This window comes from Protopterus annectens, chromosome 7.part1 (assembly GCF_019279795.1).
Source record: "Protopterus annectens isolate FY-2018-M chromosome 7.part1, PAN1.0, whole genome shotgun sequence".
In the NCBI taxonomy this organism is placed as follows: domain Eukaryota; kingdom Metazoa; phylum Chordata; order Ceratodontiformes; family Protopteridae; genus Protopterus; species Protopterus annectens.
This window is the reverse complement of record NC_056740.1, coordinates 104,720,788-104,745,190: the sequence shown is the minus strand read 5'-3', so window position 1 is coordinate 104,745,190 and position 24,403 is coordinate 104,720,788. Positions and strand designations below refer to the sequence as shown.

At 36.1% G+C, this 24,403-nt stretch overlaps 1 protein-coding gene across 1 annotated transcript in view; it reads right to left on the bottom strand.

Annotated features, from left to right (window-relative positions):
* The window catches only part of CACNA2D3 (calcium voltage-gated channel auxiliary subunit alpha2delta 3), a 2,619,084-nt gene that overhangs the window by 65,932 nt on the left and 2,528,749 nt on the right, over positions 1–24,403 (bottom strand). The window lies entirely within an intron of this gene.

Below are 24,403 nucleotides of genomic sequence, written 5' to 3'. Positions count from 1 at the left end.
ATGTCATGTTGCAGTTTCAGTCTAGTAACAGACACAATGTCTAGAACTAGAGGTTCACTGTATTGCCTTGGAAGTGTTTTTATTGTTTTATGAGTTCCAAAATCTGTCTTAGATGGAAGAAAAGCCCTTGTTTATGTATGTTCAGAGGTAGATGCTAAATGCTACCAGCTGCATCAGTGGGGGTTTTACCTGGGATAGAGTCAGATGACAAGAAGAGATGTCATCCTGCAAGCTATCCTAGCAGTAATATTTGGGATATTAATTTAAGAACTCTCTGAGCGAGACTTGGTATTCTTTAGTTTTCTCTGACCTGACAATATCAGCTGGAAGACCCATTCACCACATCTGCCTTGCTTGCTCTGCATGTAAGTTAACTACAATATAGTAATTCTCTAAATATAGTCAGGAATATAGCAAAGCTTAATTTAGATGATTTTCTTTATTTATTTGAGACTGTCCTGTGATGTTGTTTTAAATATTTCCTGTGATTTTGAACTCTGGTGTTACTGTAGTTATATATTGAGTATTTTCTTGTTCTTTAATTATTAAATATATTTAAACCTTTCATTGTGGTTATTTGTGAGACATATTTAAGTTCTCAGAGTACTTGCATATTTATTTGGTGACACTATGTGGGCCACTCCTAACAGCCTTGCTCTTGGTCAAACTACCATTTGTATTGATAGTAACATTACTCAGAAAGATTGGACACCCAAGGGCCTTAAAGTAGCTGATAAGGACATGGCTGGTGGCAGAGATAACAACCTTATAGTCTGGGAAAAAGGGGGCTTAGCTAGCAAACATGTGCCAGCTATTCCCGTGTGTGTGTGTGTGTGTGTGTGTGTGTGTGTGTGTGTGTGTGTGTGTGTATAAATCAAACCTGAAATAGTATGTGTGTCAGCTACTGGGTCAGGGACATGAAGCATTAGATGGACAGAGAGGGTGCTGGAGGTCTTGGCTTGGCCACTCAGCTTAGGTCTCAACCCTATAGCTGTGCCAGTGGGGAGTCCTACTGAAAATCTGGAGAAAGAGGAAGAAACCAGCCCCGGACTGACTGTGGTGTCTGTGCTCTTAAGGGAAATTGCATTCAATGTAGAAAGCTGCATCTGGAAATACTGTTTGTGTACCTATCATGTTCCCAATGTATGTCCCCCACTGGTGCTAGTGGTGAGGACTGAGGCTCCTTGATTACTGTTGTCAGTGGTGGGGATCACACTTGTTAAGGCCAATTAGTTATGGGCTATCTCCATCCCTTATCCCTTGACAAAATATTTAAAATGCTAATCTATATCCAGCTTGGTTAATGGATTCAGACTGATAAAATATTTTGGATGATCAGAACCTCCAACACATTTGTTAAAATCAATCAGGACTAGTTCTCAAACTTTACAATAGTTTAAGGCATTCCTTCCAGCCAGGCATTTTAATGAACAACTAGGGTTAACTAATCCTCCACCCCCCCTACCTGTATGTCTTCTCCAAGAATATTATCAGGATTCATTGTTGTCCTTTTCAGATAAAGAAACAATACAAACAGCTGAATATGGTTTGACCAAAACCTCAGCTTTCAAAAGCATGTGCATATGGCAAAGTCCAAAATAAGTCTTCTCTTCTATGCCATGAAAATCCAATACTTCTTTTCAAGATAATGCAGCTGGCTTAAGTAAGGTACTAAGTACTCCCACCTCCACTAGACTATGGTTTATTGCTTATTGTGAATGTCTGAAAAATGAATATCAAAGCACTACAAATGCCAAACACCCTATAATAATTCCTGCAAATTTCTTTTATCTCCTCAAAGAGAGTACCACTGCTTGAAATGGGAGAAAAACAAAAGAGAAAGTACCGTTGTTCTATACTTTCTAAAGTCAAACAATGCTCACTTCATCTACGATCCTTGTGACTGGTAGCTGAAATCTCTAAACTGATCATTTTTCACTCATTTCCCTCAATAGAATGTAGACTATATGAAAGAATCACTCCATACTATCTCTGTCCATTTTCCACCAAACAATAAGGTACAATCTCTAGAACACCCCTTCTCCATAGCTGGGTGTCCATCTAACCACATATCCTCCAGTCAACTTTTCACTGTGAAATTAAACTCTTCATTTGCAAATAATACGAGTGCAACTATTTTCCTCAGGGATCTAGGCAACACCTAAAAAGAAAACCCCCTCCATTCTTACACATTACCTCCCTACCTGAATTCTACCTTTACTAACAAACATGTCCTCACTGTCTCTATTCTTGTCTCCCACATAGCTGTTCTCTATCACTCCTCACTACCTTCATTTTTTGTATACCACCTTGTCCTATCTACCTTTCCCCATTCCTCTCTTCCTCTTTTCTTCCTTCCTCCCTCCCTCCCTTCATCTCCTCACACAACATTTCTTAACCCACCTAATCCACACTTGTCCCTGAGGCATGTATGTTTCCAAGGTTCCTCTGCTATTTCACCTCTTCTGCTTCATGAACCTTTTCTAGAAATATTGTATGTAGCTGTTCAGGGATCTTTATACATGATTTGACATATTCTGTAAACAATGTTTTTCCCTATTATTATTTATTTATTCATTTATTTAGCAGTGTCAATAGTACAGCAGGGAGCACACACACACACCTTTGGTGCAGAAGGCTTTGGATTCTATTTTTAAGTCAGGCAGATAGCTTGCTGACATTACAGTGCACCTAAAGGGAGTGCTGTACTTCAGAGTGCGTCATCCTTTGGGTGAGATGTTAAACCTAGGCCCTATCTGCTTGAGCTGATGGTAGCTCAGCTGGATACAAATTTTCCCATGGCACCTAGTGAAAAGACTAGGGGTTCTATATTATATTAACATATACATCTTATATACAACTTTTCAGCATATATTTACATTATTTACAATATTGTTAATATACTTTTACATTTACATTCAGATTTTAACCCCACTCTTTTATTCACCACCACAATTTTACTTTTTTCAGAATATCTGATAATAACCATTTCCATTATATTTTAGTTCATTAATTCTCTCATTCCATATTATCGATATTATACAAAATATTCTTTCATCCAGTTTGTCTTTTTTACATTTTTTTATAATGTCCATATTCAGTCATGTCCATATTAATATTTTCAATGTTTTTCAGTTCTTTTATATGACCTTTATCATATATTTCTTTCCACAGTTCAAAAGTCCTTTTACACTTTATGAAGACATTTTCAGTTGCCCCCAGTTCACCACAGTGTATACAAACTCTATCTTTTATTGTCTTATATGGCATATTTACCATAACTGGCAATCTACCTATTGACAACCTCCACAAAAAGTCCATATATTTCACATGCTTTTTAAATCTATTTATTTATGTTTTTACTGCTTTGATCTTTAAATCACTTATTTGTTTCCATGGATAAACAGAATAAAAACTTTCAATTATATTTTCATACCACATTCTCCTGTGTTTTTCCATCTTCCCTATGCCAATTCTCCATAACAATATTTTTTTCTTGGTATAATTTTATATCCATACAATTAACTTTTTTACTTCTTTTTAAATACTCTAACATTTTGCAAAGTTGTTTTGTGTTTCTCTTCTATCATTTTCATTATGAACTTAACTTTATCTTTCCTATTAATTAAGATTCTGTAAATGTTCAATGAAAAAACTTATACAATTGGGTGTATCTAACCCAACCCTCTTTCTTTGTCAATTACAAATATACTACCTCTTTTCACCGGACTGAATCCTGACCCCCACATGAATGTAAAAATTGCATTCAATAAATTATTTTCTGATATTGATGGGATTGTAAATACACCAGCTAAATGTGTCATTTTACCCTATAGTATGGAATTACATAAATATGGCTTTTTACTGTATGAGAGCCTAAATGTCCTCCAGAATATATAAAGACCTCATAATCTTACTACCACATCCTTCCATTGTTGTTCTCTTAATTGCTCATTCCCAAATTTTATTCCTAAAATTTCTATCCCTTCTTTATTACATGTAATACCTTGTATTTTTTGCAAAACAACTAGTCCATTACTTTTACCTTTTTTAAAGAGTCAGTCCTAACATTTTCAGTTCTTCGTTGGGCATTCCTACAGCTGTATTCATCCATTCCTTATTTTTATCTACTAACACCAAACCATCTGCATATGTAAACATAATTGCAATCATAATTCTCTCTAGTGTCTGATACCTAGCTTTCTCTAATGTTAAATTGATCTCCATAACAACTGCATTCATAATTAATGTGAATAAAATCCTACTGGTTGGACATCCCTATTTAATACCACCTTAAAGTTTTACTCACCCATCCATTGATTACTAATCTAATTTTATTTTCCCTGTACACTGATTCCAAAACATTTATTAATTTTTTACTCATGTTACTTTCTTCTAGAATTTTCCATAATGCTTTATGTTGAATTTCGTCAAATTCTTTATTTACATCTCCTATCAATATTTTCAATTCAATATTTCTACTTATTATGTTGTCTACCAATTCTCTTATTAAAATTAACAACATTTTACTACTTTTACCTCTAACTCAGAAAATTGATTCAAATAGTAGTTTACTATCTTTGTTTGCTACTCTTTTTTCTATTTTCATGAAAATCTTATAGTCTACATTATTCATTACTAAATGCCTCTAGTTTCTTATATGTGTTTCTTCTCCCTTTTTCCATATAAATTCCATTACCCCTAAGCATATCTTTTCAACATTAATACATTCCTCAAGTCATTCATTTATTACTTAAAAAAATCCTTTCTGCCACTTTTGCAAATTTTTGTACATTAAAATTTCAATAGTATCTATTCCTGTAGCTGATTTTACATTTACCACCTTAAGTACAATTTCTAATTCTATTATCATAATCTTTTCCTCCCATCCTTTATTCTCTTCTTCAGTACACTTATTCAAATGCCCTCTATCTTTCAATATAATGTTACCTATTAAAATGTCTCTATTATATATTCTTTAATTGTTTTCATTATTTCTTTTTCTGTATTAACTATATCACATCTTTCACCTTTTAATTCTCATATCACTCTTGTGGCTTCTTTAACCATTTTACTTAAATATGGCACTATTTCTTCTTTCTTACCTTGCAAAACTATCTTTGTTTAAACAATTTTCCTTTGATTTCTTTTCTTGATTTGTATTATACAGCATTCTTTCTTTTTCTATGAACGTTTCACTATTACTTGTTATATATTCAAATATTTGATCACTGGCTTCCTTATATGTATCAACATCATGTAACCTTTTTAATTGTTGCCATCTTGGTTCCTCTGTTTTTATATTTTTCTTTCAAACTAATCCACCAACTCATCCAATCTTTAAAAAGTTATCTATATTTATATAATTCCTCTTTTCTTAAAATCTATCCATATAGCTAAATAATCAGAAAACGCCGTGATTTTACATGCTTAACATAATATGCTTAAACTGGTTGAGACTATAAAATAATCAATTTCAGTTCTTAAATTTCTTCTTTTAAACATCCATTTTTCACTTTTCCATGAGTACATATTATTGTACTTAGTCACATCAAACATTACTTTGGTATCTCCTCAGTCTTTTCATCTATGTCTTAAAATCACAATTAGTCCCCCATTAAAATTATTTGCATATTTAAACTTATATAATCCATTAATTTTCTAAACATAACTTCCCTTTGCTTCTGTAGTGTATATTCATAGAGGGTGATCACTCTATAGACTTGCTTGTTGCAACTTATACCTTATGTCAATTACTATTATTCTTCCAATAAGTTCAATTGTGTAATCCAAAATGTCTCCTCAATCGTTGCATAAAACAACTATACCAGAACATTTTTCACTGCCTACATTCAAAAGTACCATAATGCATTTACTTGTTCTCTTTCTTCATCTGTCATTATTCTAATATCAATAAGTGCTATCACATCCATTTTTAATGTCATACACCATTCTAATACTGCTAGCCTACACTGAATATTCTTGATGCTGTTAACATTGATGGCTAGGATTCTCACTTTAATGTATAGGTTCATAGGTTCATAGGTTCATACTAGGCTATCTGCCCTAGGGCATTTATAAGCCTAGCCAGAATGTGTTTGGCTTTCGCCACACATTTTAAATTTATTTTGCTATGCCCTTTTTCGAGGTTAGTATACTGTGCCTCTGTCTAACAGTGACACAGAAGTGATACCCGGGGTAAACCTACGATCTCCCATCCACTCATCAAGATTCCTCTTGAAGAGAGTCAATGAGGGACTCTGCCTAACCTGGACTGGGATTTTATTCCAGAGTGAAGGGAGCCTCTGGGCTATGAATCTGTCCCTCCAGCATGTCCTATTTATTTCAGTGCTGAGGTTCAAGTCTCTCGAGCACGTAGCTCGATGGGATTTGGATTTTCTGAGGTGCAGCATGTCCATTAATTCCGGGTTGGACATGGCTTTATACGTCAGGCACAGATCGCCTCTGAACAGGCGGTATGCCACTGAGTAGAGCTGGAGTTTCTTTAACCGGGCAGCATATGGCATCTGTTTGAGCCCTTTGATCCTCTTGGTGAGGTACTTTTGGGGTCTTTCCAGTTGCTGCAGGTGTCTGATAAGGTACATCCCAAAAGGGGCATTGTACTCAATTATGGGCCTGATGAGGGATGAGTAAAGAGGCACGATGACCTCCCCTGATCTAGATGTGAATCCCTTCATGATTAGGTGGGCTATATAAAATGTTTTTCTAACCACTTTGGCCACATGGTTGTCAAATGAGAGATTGCTATCAACTTGGGTCCCCAGGTCCCTAATTACTTCTTCTGTACTTAATGGATTACCACCTATGTGGTAATTTGTGGGCACTTTGTTTTTGCCAAAGGGGATGACTATACACTTTTTGACAATTAGCTTGAGGCCGTGGCTCTGGCACCAGTTGTCTGTTTCTATGAGGCCCTTTTGGAGGATGCTTGTGTCGGCTGGAGAGTCAATTATGGTGCCCAGTTTGCAGTCATCTGCGAACTTGGTCAGCCACAGTCATTACGTGTTGGCCTGTACCTCCGAGTAATATATACTGAACAAGAGAGGTCCCAGGACTGAGCCTTGTGGGACACCACTTGTAACTGGTTTGGAGTCTGACATGGCTCCAGCAATTCTAACCATGTGGGTTCTGTCCTTGAGCCAGTTTGCAATCCATCTAGTGACATAGGGGTTTATATTTAAGCTGGTGAACTTATCTATAATGCCCGAGTGGGGTACTGTATCGAAGGCTTTTGCGAGGTCCAGGTAGGCTGTGTGGACCACCTTCCCCTCGTCAATGGCCTTGGTGACTGTTTCAAAGAAATCAACCAGGTTTAAGAGGCAGGATCTGCCCTTAACAAAGCCGAACTGGGTAGAATCCAGTGTCTGTAGGTCCCCAATATCTTTATTTATGAGGTCCATGATGATCCTTTCCATAGCTTTGCAGACCAAGCTAGTCAGGCTTATGCATTTTATTTTCATGCCTTTCCTTTTTGATTTCTTTTTGAGGTGCATTTTGGGACTTCCATTTTCTGTCTTTTACTCTTTTACCTATTGAACCTCTTTTATTCCTTACTTTTGTCCATTTGTTATCTTCTTCATCACTAGAATTACCTGATACCTCATCTTCATCTTTTCCTTATCATTTACTACATTTATATTTTCTCGCACATACATTGTTACCTCAGCTTAATTAATTTGTTTATTTTGCATTTCCTCTACAGTGTCTAAAACAATTTTCTCTTGTGCTAATGTTGTGTCTTCTATATGCTCTTCTAACTCTTTTTAAAATTAATCCAGGAATGACCTGTCCTTTCACAATTTATGCATTTTGTTCACATTTTTTAGCTCTGTGTCCCACTTTTCCACATGTAAGACAATTTTTTGTCACAGTTGTTAACCAAGTGATCATCCTTACCACATAAAAACATGTCATAGGCTGTCCCCAGTATCTCACCATGCTCCTGTTTCCTTCAACACTAATTATATTAGGTAAATCCACAATTTTTTCTTCGTACATTTTCAATATTACACCACATTCCCACCGCCCTGTCCACAGACCTCTATTATCATACATTTTTATACATATAGTTTGTAAATGTTCTTTAAAGCCATTACTTTCAACTTCAGTTCTGACTTGTACAAATATTTTCTTTTTGGCTTCTCTATTAAAAGCCTGAATTACGTACAATTTCCATGGGTTATTGTCTTTTCTTTCATCATACCATTCAATAAATTTCTGCATGTACTGAGCCTCCTCAAAAAATGTCACAATATGTATCCTTGTGAATACAAATAAAGGCTGTTACCTCTCTGAGTTTTATTCCCAGTGCTGCTATGATACTGCTCAATACTTCATACCTGTCTAGTTCCTTTTCAGCCTTACTGCTTATCCTCACATGAAATTTTATTTTGATTTCTGCTTTTTTTCCTTCTCTTCTTTTGCTCTCTCTCACCGTCTGAATATATGATTTCCTCTCTTCACTTTGTTCTCGCATATTTTCATTTCCTTGATTTCTCTCGATTATATCTCCCCAGGGCACTGCTTTATCGCTCTACTTCTCATTTTGATCCACTAATTCTTTCAAGTAAACATCCCGCAACCCTCCCAATTGGAGGGTTGTAATAACTTATTATGTGGTCGAGATATCAATAGTAAACAGATTTTGATTAAAGATTTCCTCTGAATCCACCACTGCACCATCCTCTATCCATATTTTGCCTTTCTCACCTTGTTTACTTCATCACTACCATCCTCCTCCTACCTCACATTCTCTCACTTGTACTCCAAAATGGTAGCCTCCAGAGCTGTTTAACAGCACATTTACTCTCCTTGCTAGCAATCTCACTCTCCTTCTCCTCCATGCTTACTGCTTCTCTGAGCTGTCTTTCCACTCAGAATGGAAGACAGGAAGCACCACACCAAATTGTGTCCCCAAATAATCATTTGTACAGTATAGGAGAAGTTCGCAGAAGTCTTGGCTAAATTTCTTCTCTAGTATAAATACCACTGCAGATCTCGCTGGAAAAGATGACACTAGCCAAGGGGGACTAATCTGTGCACCAAAGAATAAATAAGTAAAATAAAAATATTTTATTTATTTCTTTATTAGGTAAGCCAACTGGACACAGATGTCCATTTTAGGTGGTGACATACGATTAGTGTCTAGAAAATGGCTTCCTCGTAAACACAGATGCCAAATGGAAGACCTCAAAACATGTATACTGGCTACAGAAAGCAGCTCATTAGCAGCTCTTTGCTAAAAGAATGTTATTAGTTACAAATTGTGTAACCATATCTGTCAGATAATAGATATACGCAAAACAAACTCGGTTAAAATTAGTAAACTCAAAAACCAACTATAGACGCTCCAATACCCATGGGTTATTCTGAATTGTGAAAGACCACAATCCGTAGATTCAAAAAATAGACAAATTTATTTTAAGCACTGATAATGGCTTTTCGTTGGACACACTCCAACTTCTTCAGAAAAGACAAATAAAAACAGCGTCTCCTTCTAACCGTTACCTTAAATACTGGATTTCAAAATCACATGTTCATTTAACTAATGTCGGACTAAAAACCGGAATTTCTACAAATGTTAAAACAATTAAGTGTACATGAACTGACCTAGCTTTCTTTAAGAATCTAACAATAAATTTGTTAGGATTAAATCTAAAATTATAATAAATCAATAAACTCACAATTTAGCAATACAGAATCCAAAAAAATAAAATAAAATAAAAATAAAATAAAAACAAAATAAAATAAAACAAGTAGTGGTGATGCACACCATCACAATCAAACACCTACTATTTACGGTGTTGTTCTTTATTTAAAGGGTCTGAAGCTAATATACAATGACATCTGAAATAGCACTAATTTAAAATTTTCACAGCATTTGACACAAATAGGGGCTGTGTGTAACCTTTAATGTATAGCTTGACTAGCAACAACTTGACTAAACATCAACAATCAATGACATCTAATTCAGCATTGATTTAAAAACTATAAAATAAAATAAGTAGTGGTGATGCGCACCGTCACAAACACTTACTATTTACGGTGTTGTACTTTATTTTAAGGGTCTAAAGCTGACAGTCAATGACATCTGAAATAGCGCTAATTTAAAACTAACACAGCATTTAACGCAAATAGGTGCTATAGGTAACCCTTAATGTACGGCTTAACTAGCATCAACTAGCTTAGCATCAACAGTCAAAGTCATCTAATATAGCACTGATTTAAAAACTATCACAGCACTGAATACAAGTAAAAGCTGTGAGTAACCCTTGATATATGGCCTGACTAGCATCAACCAAAAATGGCAACAAAAAACAAGGCATTCAATTTAAATATAAGAAGAGTGCCTACCTCAATGGATAGGTGTTCATCTAAAATGCAATAAACTCTGCTACTTTGCATTGATGAAAACATTCTACATAGATTGAAAACCAAAATAGGTACCTAATCTGACCACATGCACTATGACGTTGACCTTTTAGCTGACCCTTGACATAACCTATAAAAACAGTAATAAAAATGCAATAGAAGTGCAAGGGCCAATTGTACTAGGCATGGAATTAAGCAGCCCCTAAGGGATAATGTGTCCAATAATCTGATTGACAGGCCATATAGTAATGCAACAAAGACAACCCAAATTCTGTATGTGAAAACTAGCTACGAAATAGGACCCTAAAATGGTGTCTCATGGACGACATAACGAACAATACATTCTCTAGTTGGAACACCAAAAATGGCATGACCCTGCCTTAAGTAATGTACCAAGGACATCCAGTTTTACCTAGGTTCTAATGGCCATAGTAATCTGACCATATACCTGCTATATAAAATGAAGACCCAAAAATATGAGAGAACAATACCCGACTGGTAACTAACCATACATGTTACTGAGCCCAAGGGAGACTACACTAGGAAGCACTGGAACAGATTCCCTGAGTCAATATGAAGTCACTTGACAGAAGCTAGAATAGGAAGGGACATATATAGTCATATCTTCAGACAACTAGAGATGTTACCTGGACCTCTGTATTAGTTAAAAAGATTTTAAAAAGGTTTTGTTGCCATTTTTGGTTGATGCTATTCAGGCCATATATCAAGGGTTACTCACAGCTTTTATTTGTATTCAATGCTGTGATAGTTTTTAAAATCAGTGCTATATTAGATGTCTTTGACTGTTGATGCTAGGCTAGTTGATGCTAGTTAAGCCATACATTAAGGTTACCTATAGCCCCTGTTTACATTAAATGCTGTGTTAGTTTTAAATTAGCGCTATTTCAGATGTCATTGACTGTCAGCTTTAGACCCTTAAAATAAAGTACAACACCGTAAATAGTAAATGTTTGTTTGTGACGGTGCGCATCACCACTACTTATTTTATTTTATAGTTTTTAAATCAATGCTGAATTAGATGTTATTGATTGTTGATGTTTAGTCAAGTTGTTGCTAGTCAAGCCGTACATTAAGGATTACCCACAGCCCCTATTTGTGTTAAATGCTGTGATAGTTTTAAATTAGTGCTATTTCAGATGTCATTGTCTATTAGCTTCAGACCCTTTAAATAAAGAACAACACCGTAAATAGTAGATGTTTGATTGTGATGGTGCGCATCACCACTACTTGTTTTATTGTATTTTGTTTTCATTTTATTTTTATTTTATTTTTTGGATTCTATATTGCTAAATTGTGAGTTTATTGATTTATTATAATTTTAGATTTAATCCTAACAAATTTATTGTTAGATTCTTAAAGAAAGCTAGGTCAGTTCATGTACACTTAATTGTTTTAACATTTGTAGAAATGCCGTTTTTTAGTCCGACATTAATTAAATGAACATGTGATTTTCAAATCCAGTATTTTAGGTAATGGTTAGAAGGAGATGCTGTTTTTATTTGTCTTTTCTGAAGAAGTTGGAGTGTGTCCGACAAAAAGCCATTATCAGTGCTTAAATTATATTTGTCTATTTTCTGAATCTACGGACTGTGGTCTTTCACAATTCAGAATAACCTGTGGGTACTGGAGCATCTATAGTTGTTTTTTGAGATAACAGATATAGTTACAAATTATATAACCATACCAATTATTTGATATTTGCTGTTTTTCAGGCTTTGTTATTCATTGAATATTTCAACTTTGTAACCTTGAGCTGAACCTGGAAAAGGTCCATGTGAACAAGATTTCTAGCCAGTCAACAGATAAAAATAAAATAAAATAAAATATATTAAGGTGTGTGTGTGTGTGTGTGTGTGTGTGTGTGTGTGTGTGTGTGTGTGTTATTTATGTGCTATTTCTTTGTGTATTTGTGTGTGTGTGTGTGTGTGTGTGTGTGTGTGTGTGTGTGTGTGTGTGTGTGTGTGTGTGTGTGTGTGTATGTGTACACCCATGTGTAAAACAACAAAAACAAAAAATGAACAATCCTTCAAGACAGGAAAAGCATGAAATATGAATTTCAGATTCACAAGAAGACAAATAGAGAGATGTGAATGAATGCCAGGATGTGAGTCAGCTATATTGCAAAGTAAATTATGGCTGGCATGAATGTGGGGTCTACAGCATAATGGGGGTCTCCAGGGGGGAATATCAGAAATAAAAAATGCAATAAACTGACTAATTAGGCAAAAAAAGGTAGAGTAGCTTTGGAAAGAGGCAGAATATAGCCAGTTGAGAGCATGAGGTGAAACAGGTAAGGCTAGATAGGAAAAAAAAATAGAAAATGATCCAACTTTATCCGAGGAGTACAGGCAAGTGTGGCAGCACAGATTGATATAGTGAAGAAAGTGGGAGATTTGGTCACAAATAAAGCACAAGGAGAGCCAAGACAAATTTTAGGAAGAGCTGTATACACCGATGACAAGTGTTGAAGAAATGAGAGGGAGAGAAGTGAATCTGCAAAGTCAACACCCCATCAGAGAATATTCCTTTATTGAGGAAATGTTCAGTTTGCACTCCACATTTATACTGAAAGATACAAATCAGTTATCATTTCTGTCATAATTATTCATTCTTCCCTTGATTTCTTATTCTATAGATTCATAAATTTTTCATCTCAAACTTTATATATTTACTTCTATATTTATTAATTTAGTTAGTTACTTAATTATAGCATTGTTGATTTCTTAACAGTGTAGATGAAGTAGTCCATCACTGCTTCTTTTTAGTCAATATCTGGGTCACAAGACAGTGGTAAATGCAGTATAGTTAGACCATTTAGGGTAGCCTTTCAATCAACAGGTTTCAGGAGATGGAAGAAAATGGGAGTACTATGAAAAAATACTATCTATATATATATATATATATATATATATATATATATATATATATATATATATATGGTTCTAGGTCATAAGATCGACAGCCACTCTCACCGACAACAAAAACATCGACACCACATTATCGACAAACCATAAACACGACACCTCACATGCCCGACAAACAAGTAACCGACGGTCCACAAACACGAAACCCCACACACTGCACACACCACAATAACAACAATCAACTAACAAAACACATCCCCTTATCCAAAAACCACAAACAGAACACAAGCACACCAAAATCCTCACAAACCCACACTAAACCTCACACACACAACTACGTCCAACCCTAACCCAAACCCTTACCCTAAGGTCCGTCACTATCGCACACTCAGCTAACCCGCGCCCTAACCCTAACTCACTTAACCCACCCCTAACCCAAAAAATACCACTACCGCACACTTACATAACCTGCGCCCTAACCCTAACTCACTTAACCCGCCCCTAACCCAAAAAACTGCCACTACCGCACACTTACCTAACCCGCGCCCTAACCCTAACTCACTTAACCCGCCCCTAACCCAAAAAATACCACTACCGCACACTTACCCAACCCGCGCCCTAACCCTAACTCACTTAACCCACCCCTATCCCCACAGACTGTCACTATCCACACTTACCTTAGTCGCACCCTAACGTCCGTCACCACCGCATACTCACACAGCCTTCTTTTCAACTCACTATCCCTGGCGTCGGAGTTTTCATCCATAGCGTCGGTCTTCCGAGTGTCGATCATCTGGCGCCCGCTCATGCGTTGTCGGTTATCTCAGCTGTCGATCTTCTAACCTACACCCATATATATATATATATATATATATATATATATATATATATATGTAGATGGGCAGTATGCATACTCCTCATACAGAGGGACCAAGGGTCAGGGCTGAACCTAAGATCCTGGAGCTGTGGGTTAAAGATCTTAGTTACCAAACTATTCCACATATGTGCAATTTCTAATACCTTAACCTTCATCCCAATTTTGTTCATCCTTCATTTGCTATCACTCTTATACCATTTTAATCACCTCAGTTGTCCGCTCAACTCATCATTTTCTGGCGATCTAATCTCACCTCCACCTTCCACCTTCTCTATCAATTTGATAATGGGTTTACTAGGAAAAATAGAAAAGAGAAACACCACTTGACTCACCATACCTTACTAACCTTAGCATAAAAATTGGCAGGAACTCCACAGTTTCACACAGTAAAAATAATTATTTGTAAAAATGGACCAGATAAGTGCTTTCACATTGTAAAACCAATGCTTCTTCAGATCATAAAAACACAAAATAACAACTCAGTTTAAAAACAGTTAGATGTTTAGTCAGCTATGTTAATTCATCACTTCATTAAACCAATTTCCTCCCTTTCAATACAGGTTTTAAAGGGACACAAGCACTAATACCAGGATGTTTATCAAGATCCATTTAACTTCTACTGTTTCAGTATAGTTAGTGAGATTACCCCCCCCCCCGTGACCCACATGCACTATTTGTAGTACACTAAAGACAAACCCATGTCCAACATTTTGTTTAATATGTTTAGCTAGTGCATTGTTCATATTGCAAGTCCTAATCTCATAAGAATGACTACAAATTCTATCTTTTAATCTCTTGTTGGTCTTACCAACATAAAATCCTGTACAGGACTTGCATGTGGCTAAATAAATCACATTTTCTGTACTACAATCTGCATAGATTCTGGGACTACAAATATATTTCATCCGTGGATGTTTAAACACTTGTTCATGTGAAATATATGTACAGGCTCTGCAATGCTTGCAGCTGTATGTACCAAGTCTGGCAGATAGGTTACTTGACATAGTATTAAAATTCCCTCTGCACAGTAGTCTTTTCAAGTTTAAACAATTTTTATACATAAAAGAGGGATTGTTCCCAACTATTTCAGCTGTCTTGTTGTCGCTTGTGAGTATTCCCGGTTTTTTTTCATGTAACATTACATACAAGGCCTACATCATTTGTGTACTTCAAACCAAATCTAAGTTTACTGACAAAGCTCCTATCCTTATGTGCACTAATACACGTCTAGAGAAATATCGGGGCAGCAGTGTTTTTTCTATCATTACCACCCTCTCCTTATGCTGCATCAGAAGGTCCTTCTTATAGCCCCTTTTCAAAAAGTGTTTCAATGTTTTCATGACATACTTCCTCTTGTCTGCATAGCCTAGAGGCTCTCATGTATTGGCCTCTTACTACATTAGGATATATATGCCAAAGGTACATACTATCAAAGGACAAGTAACTATTTTTCCAACATCCCTTTCAGAATAAATTGGTATCTATCTGACCCATTTGGTTAACCAATAGTCGTACATCCCAAAAAAAAACACACACACACACACACACACACACACACACACACACACACACACACACACACACACACACACACACACACACACACACACACACACACACACACACACACACACACGCACACACACAAATACACAAAGAAATAACACATAAATAACACACACACACACACACACACACACACACACACACACACACACACACACACACACACCTGCATATATATATAAATCTCTTACTGTGATATGGACATAGTAAACCTCAAAAATTCAGTGGTATGGTTAATGTGGTGAAGAAAACAATATAATTCTTCCTCGTCCCCTCCCCACAAGATAAAAACTTAGTCCACAAAACAATGGTAAAATCTAATGTGTGGTCTGTATATATTGTTATTGTCAAGCACAAATTGTTCCTCCCATGAGTTCATTACTGCATTTGCATATGTATTTGCACAGGAGGTGCCCATGGCCACCCCCATTTTTGTGCATATAAACAGTCACCATAGAAAAAAAATTATTGTTTAAAGCCAAATCCGACAAGCAGCAAACCATATCAGCCTGACTGTTGTCAAAATTCCTTCTGTGTGTCAACAGTTCCCTAATGGTATCAAGACCACGCTCATTTGGGATGCACGTAAATAAATTCACTACATCAAGGGTCACAAGAAAAAACCCTGTTATATAACCACAACTCTCCAAAAATATGAACAGGCCAGTTAAAAATTGCTCAGTGTCCCTGAGTATAACAGAGAATGAAGGCAACATTGTCTTAAGCTTACTTTCCACATATAATGAACATGTTTGTGTGACCCATCCTTCCCCTGACATGTAGTAGACAGGGCATTGCTTCACTTTGACCATTACCTTTTTTGTAGGAGGCCATCTGTCTTGGATTGTTAGTTGGATACTGAAGGCTGAGAAAGCAGATTTGGTTTAATTAATTTGGCATTCGAGAATAATCATCTTATGTTTTTTTTGTGTGCAGGGAACTTTCCTTAGCATCAAGGACTGACTGAAGTGGTTTTGTAATGGAATTATACTTAAGGAGATTTTAAAAATCACGTAGATAGCACCTGAAATGATCACTCATACTGTTAGGGAAAACAGATACTTGTTTCCATTTTTCAAAGAAGTTTTATATTTTGGAACCAGTTAGGCTGATAGTATTAATATTGGATATTGTCTGGTGGGTTTGTTTACTGGTTGCATCATTTTATGAAGGTCATTTATTCTTTGCAACTGGACCATATTGGATCCATTCCAGTTGTAGTTCAAGACTCTCAGAAAAATAAGTTTTTTATCTCCTGTGATTTAGACTACATTGATATTGTGTCCATAGAACTAGCGAAAATGTGAAAATCAAGACCACTGGTATTACGTTCTCTGATGGTGATGGTTGTGCGGGAGGAGAGGAAGGATGGATGTACTGTACTTCAATGTATATGTTGTCACATATCATTCAGCTGTACCCTTCAGTACTATTGATACCTCAAAATACTTATCATCCACCACCACTCCTGTAGCATAAAGGAAAACTCTACCCTCCAGTGCAGTTAATTTTATCACACCAATATTTGGTCCATATTATATTTATTTATTCAAGTTGGTAGAGCAGCAATCCAAATGGACCTACAGTGGACTCCCTTTTGTCTGGCCTCTCTTTAACTGGCCATCAACTTTCTGCCATAGCCCTAGCAAAATACAGCAGAGAAGAACAGCATTTCTGCCTCCTGTAGGCTAAATAATGACAGACATTTCAGTTTTAGACTTCATATTCTTAAAAAAATGCATACTAACACAAATCCTGTTATTCTAGCTGATTTATAACCCATAAAAGCTATTTTGCATGCGTTTTGTCCTGGTCCCCTTCAATAAACACATCACACTGAATCATGTTTGACAACTTTTATTAAAGTTCTATAAACATAAATTTGTTAGCCAATATTAATTACAACCGAAACATAGTACAGTTGATTTTAATTACAGCATAAACATCCATGTAATGTTACCAGGACAGCTTATGCATGGATGACATCATTTTATTTTATTACTGATAGTGTTGTCTGTTACTTTAAACCTCAACACATACTGCAATTAATTACTACTGAATTACTCTTGGCTGTGCTGCTTGGTTATATCATTAAACTCAGCAGTATCTTAAGTTTTTTTTTTCTCTTAGTAATTATTGTAACAATTCCGATGAAGATGGGGAGGTTATTGGAGATATTCTATGCATTAAAATACTGTTACATTGTGGTAAAAATCTTTATATTATTAGTTGCATTTCCAAACATAATGTCTGAATATGCAGAGAAGGATAACACTGCTAATATATAAGTGTGCCATTTGTCCTTTGTCCAAATAGGATGTCAGTGAGCAGAGCTTTTTACTTGGTATTTCTGGGGGAAGGCATGCTTTACTTAAGCAATAACCGATGACATGGTGTGGTATATTGAAGATTCACCCATGATTGGTGTGGTTTAATCACTCGGGCTTCACCCGAGTGATTAAATAAAGCCAGCCGTGGGTAAATTTCAATATACCACAACCACGGAGTCGGTTATTGCTATTATACAATGACATTATTTAAGAAAAAAAATACTTTTCTTAAATAATGTCTTTGTATAAGGGCGCATTACTGTTCTTCCACTGGTTGTGGAACACTGCTTCCCTGTTTTGGTGTACTGAGCATGCATACCCAGTACATCAATGCTTTGAAATGGAAGCAATGGAGAAAAGAAAGTCTCCGTTGCTCAATTTTTTTCTTTCTTTTTTTTTTTTTTTTTATTTGTTAAAAAAAATATTTTGAGCACTTTATACCAATGGAAAAAAGTCCAGGCGACCATACCTTTTTCCATCGGCATATTGTGGGATTTACAATGGGCACGCTGGCCAATCACCGTGCACGTTTTGGAATATTAATGGGGGGGGGGGTCATTGTATAATTCAATATAACTATTCTGTCAGGAAGGATTACTCATGTCCATCTGTCATGCATATTAAGCAGGAGTCATATATAAGTCATGCTTATTCCTGCTGTCTGTTATGGTACTGATTAAACTGAAGTATATGGCTAGAATTAAATACATTTCATTCATACCCAGCTTCACACATGAATATTAGTACAAACTTGACATATGATTGCACTAAAGTAATGCATTTAAAGTAGATTTCTTTATTTGCCTAATAAAAACACCCAAGTCATTCATTTAAATTTTTGCCCATAGCTCCCAACCTGTAAGTTCAAGAACTGGGGAGAAAGCCAAAATGACAGTGGACAAAAGCCATAAAATAGGCACATGTTGTATATATATATATATATATATATATATATATATATATATATATATATATATATATATATACTGATCTTAGAAAATTGGTAGAAAAACAGGCTCTGCACAGTCCTTTATTTTCTAAAGGATATGAAGTCTAAAAATCAAATGTCTGTCATTATTTAATGACTGTAATGCTTAATGATTTAACTGAAAACCACACATTTTATGAGTAACAGACCAAACATATAGGACAAAATCCGGGAGAGCTTTTGAAATCAGGAACAGTTCAGAAGTATGGTTCTGTCATATTTTTTCCTGATTTCCACTTTAGATGCCACTGTATTTGGGTACAAAGATGGTTCAAAGAGATGAAAGATAGTATAGTAACATGCCTGTCTCTTGTAACTTTCCAGAACTTACTGGTAACCATTGTTTCCCCTCCATTCACAGTAAGGGAAAACGTATGTGTTGTTGCATTGCACAAACTCATAAAGACATAAAATGAAATTAAGTAAACAGGCATTAGCTCAGATGTAACCCACATAAGTGCAATATTCCAAGATGCAATGCTCCAGGATCTAACTGTGCAGAATAGCTTTCAACCTCTTACCTCCAAAATGAGGGGCAGTTCCATAGATAATCAGTGACATTTTTTTAAATTATTAGTACTAATAACTTGGGACATTGACAGAATAACATAATGTGCATAAGCAACCATTTTCTACAGTAAAAGAAGTTTCTAAATCTAATTGATGTCATTATTTATGTCTAATCTACTACCTTTTCTCAAAAAAAAAACCCTTCCAGTTTAGGAATTATAAAGGAGCAGAGCAAAATTATGAGCCAAGAATCTGTGACGGTTAAATGAGTACAGGTGGAAGATGTGCATAAGAAATCCCTTTCAGTTGGTTACTTATTTTAAGTAAGTGTATGTGAGTTGTGATTCTATGTACACAAGGTTCTTTGCGGTTCTTGCCCTTTATTTATGAGAAGTTAGTCTTAACTCAGAAAGTTTGAAAATGAAACACATTTTTAATTAAATATACATTGATAGTTCAGCTTTTTCAATGTTTTGCTATTTACACGTTCATTAGACCAAAGATGTAATGAGGAAAAGGGCATCATCTGAAATAAGACTTCATCAGGTTACCATTCATGAATAATTACAAATTAATAATGAAATGATTTGGTTTCAGACTCATATCCTTCACTAAACACAAGCTACTGTAGTACTGTTACCCTAGCAACTTACTAAAAAAAATAAAAGCAATATTTAATAATCTGTCCCTAATTCTTAATCTAAAAATTCAGAACTTTGTTGTTCACTGTCAGGAGTGAAAAAAATATATCATGGCCTTTCTTCTCTTTGCTGATACTATCCCATGATTCATGGGACGGCATAGCAAGAAAAAGCCCGTAAAATGACCGATCAAGTATTTGGACCTCTCCCATAGAGTCTTTGATTATTTATTTATTTATTTATTTATTGTCTTTTTCTTGAAAAATGTATAAATAGCCAAACCACACCAGCAGACACACCTGTAATACCCTTCTCCTGTACCTTGTGGCATCAGTGCTGTCTGATAACAGTGTTTAAACAACTGACACAATCCTTGAGTCAAAGTACAAGGAGGCTTGCAAAAGGTTAACAAAGGTAGTGAGATTAGCAAATTTCAAAATTGAAGGGAGTGGGCTGTAAGGATCAGAAAGAGGAACAACAACTATTCCTGTATGCAGCAGACGTAAGGAAAGGATTGACACGCCTCACCAAGCCGAGAAAGTATGAGATGCAGAACATGTAATAGGGAGAAGAAGCAGCAGGGCCTAATGACTCTTTTGCTCCATTTTCAGAAAAGAAGAATGACAAAGCTAGAATGTAGAGGAGATGCAGGGCAGATTGGGAAGAGCACTAAACAAACAGAAGAACAGACATAGAAATGGTGGAGAGTAAACTGGTCACCTTTTACAGATGCAAAGCAAAATTATCATAAGTGTTACCTTCCAGTATCCTCATAAATTTGGGCAGGGTACTTAAGGATCTTCTAGTGGGATGCTCTGGCAGACCAGTACTTATTGAAAAATTTTAACAGGGTTTAGAATGATAACTATGGTACTCTTTGTAAGAGAAGATCATAGACTTAATCAATAGCGCTATTAATTTTAATATAGTCACAAAAAACGACATGAGGACATCTGGAAGGAAAACGTGATTGCTTTCCTAGAGGGCAACAATTCACAAGACAGCAATCAATGATAATTCATAGAAAGAAGGAGTTGTTAGTCACTCCTGTTCCACTAGGATAAAAGAAAATGTGACCATATACTTTTTCTACTAGGACGTCAATAACATTTTAGGTTCAGTTAAAATGGTTGACCACTAGGAAAACTGAAAAAGGTGGTGGGAGGAGCAAGAATGAGTGAATGGATTGCTGCATGTATGAAGAGTATAACAAGGAGAGTTGTGGTGACAGGGATGATGCCAAGAATAAGGAGAGTTATTAGCGAAGTATCCCAGAAACTAAGTCTAGATGCAACAATCCCCAATTGTTATTAATTTGATGCACCTGAAGAAAAAGAAATGCTGATGGTGCAAAAAAATGGGTGCACTCAGAGGGCATGTAGGAGCATCTAAGAAATATTTTAAAATGGAAACAAAATAAGCAGAAAGTTGGCACCTGAGTTTCAGTACAGATAAATTCAATCTACCACACTTGACCCATAGTAACTCTGGTGTTGAGATTAACCTACCAAGTGACAGTATTGATGTCAGAAGAGTGGAAAAATGATTGAGGGACTTGGTAGCATGCACAATGAATCACTAGAGGCAGAGTAATGGGTCAGTTCCAGCAGCTAACAGAATGCTATGATATATCTCAGAAGGACAAGGATACATATTCAAAGAGGTAATTCTCCTGATGGTAACATCTACCATAACTTGGTCTGGTCAAATATTTAGTATTCTGTGCAGCTTTGGAGGCTAAACAACAAAGGAACATAAGGACGATGGCAGGATCCCAGAAGAACACCACCAGAAAAGTGTATAGCTTTGGAGGAAGGAGGAATATTAAGAGACTAGAATTGCTGGAAGTCTGCTCACTGGAGATCACAAAAGACAGATATGTCATTATTTATTTGTTTTATTTGACATTTGTTTACCAGGAATGTCCAGCTGGGTACGGACCCATTTTCAGTAGAGGCCTGGGGAGAAAATCTCCACAGTACAATTTAAACAGAAATACAAATCAACATTGGTTACAAAGAATAAGACAATCACACAAGAGCACAATTTATAGGTTCATAGGTTGGTACTGGGCTATCTGCCCGAAGGCATATATTAGCCCAGCCACATTGTGCGGTATTCACCACCCCTTTAGTAATTCCCTAGACCCTTGTACTAGCAGCTAGTACCCTTGGCCCCTATCTAGTAGTGCTGTTGGTGTGATCCCCGGTGTGAACTTTCTGTTACCCATCCACTCATCAAGGTTCCTCTTGAAGAGTGATAGTGAGGGGCTCTGTCTTATGTAGATTGGGACACTGTTCCATTGTAAGGGTAGTCTCTGTGAAGGGAATCTATCCCTCCAGCATGTTCTATTCATTGTTGTGTTGAGGTTTATATCCCTAGAGCATGTAGCTCGAGTAGATTTGGTTTTGCTAAGATGGAGCATGTTCAACAATTCTGGATTGGACATGGCTCTGTATGTTAGACAAAGATCACCTCTGAGAAAGTGGTATGCAACAGAGAACAGTCTTAGCTTTTTCAATCGTGCTGCATAGGGCAACTGTCTGAGGCCAGTAATCCTCTTGGTTAGGTACCTCTGTGGTCTCTCCAGCTGCTGGAGATGTGTAGCCAGGTACATTCCAATTGGTGCATTATACTGAATAATGGGTCTGATGAGGGAAGAGTAGAGGGGCACCATTACATCCTTTGATCTTGATGCGAACCCTTTCGTGATCAGATGGGTCACATAGAAGGATTTTCTAACCACTTTGGCAACATGGTTATCAAAGGAAAGCTGACTATCTACTTGGGTCCCTAGATCCCTTATGGATACAATAAAAGAAGAAAATAAGCAATTATAAAGCAAGCAATAAAGTTGAACATACATTATATAGAAGATAGAAGAGAGTTCCTAGTATGCATGTTACGTAATAATTCATGAAAAACATACTACAGAATAAGTAATAAGTTGTAAAAACTATATACACTTTCTGGCAAGAGACTTAGGTGGTAAATGTCAGTCATAACTTCCTGGGAAAGATAAAGGTTAGTACAATAATAAAGAGAAGGAACATTAGCAGGTTAAGGAATTATAGACAGGTTAGACTAGAAAGTAGGTCTTATGACTACATCATTGTCACTCCAAATATAGGGCTTAATTGCTCCCTGGATTTCTCAAATTATTTCTTCATAAAGAGAGGTGTAGATCACCAGAAATGAAAGAATAAAAATGCAGAATAAGTTGGTGAAAAGGAAATTTGCAGAAGCATGCCAAAGGGTAAGGGTCAGGTGAAAACATGAGAAGGGGTAGGTAAGAATGAAGAGGTATTACAATATGAATCGTTCATATTGGTCAGATTAGGTCTAGTATTTCCTTCTACCATTACACAAATCAGATTATTTTCACATAAGAGGCTTTTATCCAGAAATTATAAGACTCATAATATTGATAAAAAGGTAGAACCATAGGAGCAAATTGTGTTCAGATGAGATAATCTTTTTCTAAATTTCTGTAAAGCTGATTTTTCTATTTCATAAATAAGCATTTTTTTTTATTTTTTACTTTTTTGAAGAATGAACATACAGCTCTTTATTTTATTGTCGATGCTAAAGTCACTGCTTGTCTTGGCAGTTGCTTAAGATCAAAAAGGGAAAATCAGCTAAGCAGCTAGTTGTATCACAGTATTACTATAAAACCACATGGATCATTAGAGTTCAAAACGTTTCTTTCTCAACTGGTATCACAAGTTTTTTTGTCCCTCTCTAAGCATTAGGCGCTGTATTTTCCATAGTTTTTTATGGCATTTAGTATATAGTATGCTCAACCAGACCAGTATGAAAGTATTTGCGGCATTGTTGCATGCTGCATTATTAGATTTCAAAACAGGATTCAAGAGTTAGATAGAAATGCTGCAGCCTTCATTTTAAGCAGTCTCAATGTGGTTTTCATTTATACTATACCAGCAACATATTTGCGCATATTTACAATTCACAACTCCGCATAGATCTTTTGCTGCCTTGGTGCAACTATTTTGTAAATGTACAAGAAAAAGGTCATAAAGGGCAGTTGAAATCTAGACAAGCATTAACTTATGGCAACTGAAAGGTGAATGCTCCAAATTCATGCAGATTTTATGTAGAGAGAAGACATCTGAAGCCCTTAAAGGAGTATACCTATGCCAAGATATGCATGGATCCACAAAATATACTAGTATAGATCAGATAAACTATTAAAA